Source organism: Artemia sp. Qi Xiang Cuo, chromosome 2, assembly GCF_049724085.1.
Source record: "Artemia sp. Qi Xiang Cuo chromosome 2, ASM4972408v1, whole genome shotgun sequence".
NCBI classification, from domain to species: domain Eukaryota; kingdom Metazoa; phylum Arthropoda; class Branchiopoda; order Anostraca; family Artemiidae; genus Artemia; species Artemia sp. Qi Xiang Cuo.
In genome coordinates, this window is record NC_142795.1 from 79,029,303 (window position 1) to 79,035,668 (window position 6,366).

Consider the following 6,366-nt stretch of genomic DNA (forward strand, 5'->3'; position numbering starts at 1 on the left):
CACACACACACACACACACACACACACACACACACACACACACACACACACACACACACACACACACACACACACACACACACACACACACACACACACACACACACACACACACACACACACACACACACACACACACACACACACACACACACACACACACACACACACACACACACACACACACACACACACACACACACACACACACACACACACACACACACACACACACACACACACACACACACACACACACACACACACACACACACACACACACACACACACACACACACACACACACACACACACACACACACACACACACACACACACACACACACACACACACACACACACACACACACACACACACACACACACACACACACACACACACACACACACACACACACACACACACACACACACACACACACACACACACACACACACACACACACACACACACACACACACACACACACACACACACACACACACACACACACACACACACACACACACACACACACACACACACACACACACACACACACACACACACACACACACACACACACACACACACACACACACACACACACACACACACACACACACACACACACACACACACACACACACACACACACACACACACACACACACACACACACACACACACACACACACACACACACACACACACACACACACACACACACACACACACACACACACACACACACACACACACACACACACACACACACACACACACACACACACACACACACACACACACACACACACACACATACACGTGTGTGTGCACACACGTGTGCACATTAAAATTCCTTCTCTACCAGTTTTGATAAAAAATAAACAAATAAAGAAGCTCAATATTTAATGTAAACCAAAGTTCTTCTAGACAATAGTGTGTTCTATGCACATCTTTGACTTCCTGAAGGAATTTGTACTCTGTTTCATCGAAATATCCCAAAGCAACAAAAAGTTCTCTCAGACCGGCATCACTGAAAGCCGACATAATTGTTTTTAAAATAGTACACTGCCAATGGAATGCATCAAGAAATAGCACAAATTTCAGAGATTTGTTGGTTACCTAGTGAACACTCTTGCTGGGCAAGCTGATATAGTTTTTGGTCAAAAGTAAGAAACTTCTGGGTTCCAAAACCATGTTGTTGAACAATCTGCCTGGAAAACATTTTCCTGAACACATTAATGCCTTTTGACAAACCAGGGATAATGTATGTCAATCGAATAGCTAGTGTTGAAGAGTGTTTTACTTTATGTTGTTCGGGTATATCAGTATGATTTTGGTTTCGAAAATAATGACAATTAAAAATCATGGTGTTTGTAATTATAGAGCCTGCATCATCATCTTCTTCTTCATTTTCAGAACCCATAACAAACAAGTCTTTTATTTCTTCAGTGTTCTCACCTTTTTCAAGTTTTCTTTACAGTGGAATTTAAGTAAATCCTCCAGAATCGTTTTTTTTTAGGATTTTCATTATTAAGCAATAGTTCTGCTGAACACAAAAGTTTGTGCTGGGCGTATTTCCTATACCAGAATTTCTCCGACATTAATTGCTCTGCAAAGTTCTGACTTATATCTTTTGGTTCAGCCTTGGCTCCAAGCTGATATAGTCTGGTATCTAGAAAAAGTTTACAAACTATTGCAACGGTCATTGAACACAAATATGTAACATCGGGTCTGCTCGCTTTTTTTATCTGGTGGACGATACTTTGTTAATGATTATCAGCAACTGTGTGACAGTCAAATTCCATTTTGAATGAGAGTCTACAGCTCTCTTTCATTTCAGAATTTAACTTTTCGTCAATGTATGTTCTGATAGGGATGAATCTTAACTTGCTCAAGACATTTAGCATCTCTGCCATGGTATTTGCATTTCTGAGGAATTCACCAACAAGACATATAAAACATTAGATAAAGTTTTCTAAATTTATCTTGTATTGATTTTTTTGTCTGTCGGAGTTTCAACCATGATTTTAAGGGGCGTGAAAATTTTGGAGTAGGCCATTTGCGTACTTTTGTTACGGAGATTCGTAGAATTTTCTATTTTATCATAAGCATACTGGAAAATTAAAAGGTTTCTAAGACCTTTGCTTGCTACTTCTCCATAAATATACAGTTCAAAAAGATTGTCAGCAGTGTAAAGGGGCATATGCTCACCAATTATGTCGTTTATACTGTCTAGTTTTGAACTTATAAACTTTCCAAATGCCTCATATTCTTCGTAAATAGTCGGGTGCCTTGTCTTCATTTTGGAAAAGGATAGAGGCTCGAAAAGGCAAGCTCCCGAAAACAATGTAAACTCATAAGATTCTGACGATTCTGTTGTTAGTTTCACAACTCCCCTTTATAGCAAGAAGCTGCTTTCTGGCTTTTGCTTTACTAGGGCTAGTTCTAACATTTGTCAAAGCCCGTATAGCAAGACCAAATTTTCTACGGGTGGGGGCATTCAGAAATTAAGGAATTCAAAAACAAGTTTTCAACTGAAAGTATGGAGTCGAGTTGACACTAGAAACAAACAGGAATTATTCCATATGTAAGAGGGGCTGCCCCCTCTACTCCTTGCTCATTACACTACAAAAAAAACGGTTGAAACGAAATAGTTCAAGCAATAAAGGATGTTGTAATTTAATACTTTTTCAATTTCAGGTTCTTTTATTTGATAAACATAAAAAACTCAACAATCCAGAAAAATCCCAAAGGGCTGAGAGGCCTGTTAACTGGAAAAAAAAAATTAACACTACATATGTATAATTTGCAGGTTACTGAGCTAGGCCTAGGCAAAAATAAATAAGAAGTTGACACAAAGACAACCGATCTCCACATCACCTATCAAGAAAACAAATCTCATTTTGTCAGCGACATCCAGGGCTCGGGAGTCCAGAAATCCCAGCTCTTCCACAAACACGTTAACAATAATCGTTTTCTAAATTTTCTACAGAACTTCTATTAGGCTCTTTACCAACCGGGTTATTCATAATTTTATTAAAATAGGTACTTATTCATTATATGCTACACAGCGCTATAGACTGTAAAAGCAAACCAGGTATGGAGACCCGTCAAACGGGTATTTACTATCTAAATTGATTTCAAACCGAGGTTTCTTATCTAGGGGGGGGGGAGGGACCTAGGTTAGGTTACATATTTAATATATGCTATGCTATACCCCCCCCCCTCTATTATGCAAATATATAGCCCAAATTTGTTTCTAAACTATTATATTTGCATCCTTTTTTATTTATTTTATTAGCATTAACCAAACCTGACTTCTTTCGTGTGTAGCATATAATGCATAAGTACCTTACAATCTTCTCTTTTAATTTCAAGCTTATCTAAATTGTCATTTTTTATTAGCGTTGACCCTCTAGAGACTCGGGTAGAGATAGGGTAATAATCGTATGAACAAAAGTTAAGTTACACAGAGCGAACTAAATAATCAATGGCACGAGCTTGAAACCTGTATTTTGCAGTTGAAATTTTCGCCGAAATATTAACCTCACCACTGTTCAAATGGCGTTCTCAACAGACATCACGGACCAACTGCATGATAAAACTGGTGCTTCTCGAGCTCCTCATTAACACGCGAGTGACACAGACTGAGATAGCTTGGCACTGGAACATCGTAGAGAGCTGTTTAATGGCTCATTTTAAAGAAAATTGATGCGGTTAAAAAAAACCTTTTGTAATTGAACTAACTAATTTTTCTAATATAATCAGTTTCTTACGAAAAACTGTATTTTTTTATAACACATATTGTAGCTAACGTTATTAACATCGGGAATTTGTCACATCTACGTGCTTTTGTAATTAACAAAAAACTATTTAAAATAAAATCAATATTTTTACAAAGAACTTTTACCATTATAAGAAGCTTGTAATTTTTAGGAGGTTTTGACAAAACAAACCCGATTTGTCAACTGAAACTAGAATAATTTCTGAAAATTTTAAATAAAATTATTTTATTTAACTGTAAACTACAAAAATATTTATGATGTCTAAGCAATAATTTTAATTTTTAATTCAAATCAGAAAAATACCTGAAAATTTTTAAATTAGTTTGGTTTTCTTTTTGCTTTAAGTGACCCGTTGCGTCATATAAAAAAAGGATCTTATGAATGTTCAATAGATCGTCAAAGATGTCCCTCGTTGAAAAATTAATGCAGGAAGTTCAATCAGCGGCTTGTGTGTCTGGTTCTAAGGTCACGGTTGTTGGCACTGGCCAGGTGCGTATGGCTTGTGCTGTCTCTACTTTGACCCTGAACATCGCTAGTGAGCTGGCACTTGTAATGTCGTTGCTGATAAATTCAAAGGTGAAATGATGGACCTTCAGCATGGTTTAACCTTTCTTAGAAATATAAAAGTATCAGCTAATACTGATTATTCTGTCACTGCAGGATCAAAGATTTGTATTGTAACTGCTGGTGCACGTCAAAGGGAGGGTGAATCTCGTCTTAGTTTAGTGCAAAGAAATACAGAGATTTTCAAAAGCATCATGCCCAAATAGGTTAAGCATAGCCCAAACACAGAACTTCTTATTGTTAGCAACCCTGTTGATATTTTGACCTCTGTTGCCTGAAAAATTAGTGGGTTACCTAAGAATCGTGTTATTGGATCTGGAACTAACTTGGACTCTTCGGGTTTCCGCTTTATGCTTTACAACGCTTCAATGTCGCACCATCTTCTTGCCATGATGGATTGTCGGTGAACATAGTGATTCTAGTGTTCCTGTATGGTTTAGTCTTAACATAGCTGGAGTAAGACTCCTCGATAATGACTCCAATATCGAATCACCAGAAGATCGAGCAATGGACACTACTGCACAAAAAAGTTGTTGAGAGTGCCTATGAAATTGTCAGGCTGAAGGGATACACCTCAAGGGCCATTGGTCTTAGTGTTGCTGCACTTGTACAGGCTATCTTAAAGAACTCTAGATCGTGCTATGCTGTTTCAACACTTGTGCAGGGAATGCAAGGTATTGACAAACATGTATTCCTCTCCGTCTCTTGTGTATCGGGTGAAAATAGAGTGACCGACGTAGTTCAGCAGTCTCTTAGTGTAGCCGAAAGAGCTCAGCTTCAGAAAAGTGCCAATACTCCTTACGAAGTTCAGAAAGGCTTAACTTATTAGATCATATTTTCAATTTTCTGTTTTTTCCATGATCTCAAAGGGAACTATTCTTTTGCCCTTTTATGACCGTTCGCCTACAGAAATCCTATGTAGAGGGCTCTCTTCTAATTTACCCACCGATTTTCTCCCTAGTTTTTAACCAGAACGTGGGTTTGCTAGCGCTAAAATCCCCTGGCTCCTCCACTACTTCTAATTGTGAAAAATCTAACAAGGAAAATTATTTTGTCCTCTAATTACTTTAAAGAGCGGCTTGGGCAACAGTGATGACAACGCGGTTAATTTTTTACTAGTCAAACAGTTCGTGATAACGAACTATATAGTAAGAGTCACTCGTCTCAATAGCAACCGAAACTCTAAAAAACGGAATTTTAATATCAATAGATACGTCAAAAGAATAGAATTTTTACGCTAATTTCAAATATATAAGTTTCATCAAGTTAAGTCATAGCCATCAAAAGTTACGAGCCTGAGAAAATTTTCCTCATTTTCAAAAAAAGGGGAAAACACCCTCTTAAAGTCATAGAACCTTAATTAAAATCACACCGACAAACTCAGCGTATCAGAGAACCTCACTGTAACAGGTTTCAAGCTCCTATCTGCAAAAATGTGGAACTTTGTATTTTTGCCAGAAGATTTTTATTGTTTTATTTATTATTGTTTTATAAGTTTTTATTGTTTTAAAAAATAAAGTTGTGAGACAGAGTCAAACTTTAGCGTAAAGAGCGAGGCGTTGAGGAGGGGACAGCCCCTTTCATATACGGAATAATTTCTGTTCGTTTTAAGTTTTAATGTCGCTCCTACTTTCAGTTTAAAAAACTTGTTTTTTTATTTAATTTCTGATCGTTTTTTAGTTAATGCAGCTTTTATTTGCATAAAAATTTTACTTTTCTTTTGCTAAATGGATGTCTTTACAAATTAACTTACGTAACTAACTTCTATATTCGTATATTTTTCTTCTGGCAAAAAATACAAAGTTGCAGATTTTTGCAGATATGAGCTTGAAACCTATGTAATAGGGTTTTCTGATACGCTGAATCTGACGGTGTGATTTTCATTAAAATTCTTTCACTTGTAGGGGATGTTTCCCCCTCTTTAAAAAATCGAGTAAATTTTCTCAGGCTCGTAGCCTTTGATGAGTAATACTAAACTTAATAAAATTTATATATGTAGGATCAGCA

The 6,366-nt window shown here is 37.2% G+C and overlaps 1 pseudogene; it reads left to right on the forward strand.

Moving 5' to 3' along the window:
- The first annotated feature begins 4,197 nt into the window (after positions 1 to 4,197).
- On the forward strand, positions 4,198 to 5,188 carry LOC148955652 (L-lactate dehydrogenase pseudogene; annotated as a pseudogene).
- Positions 5,189 to 6,366: the final 1,178 nt, after the last annotated feature.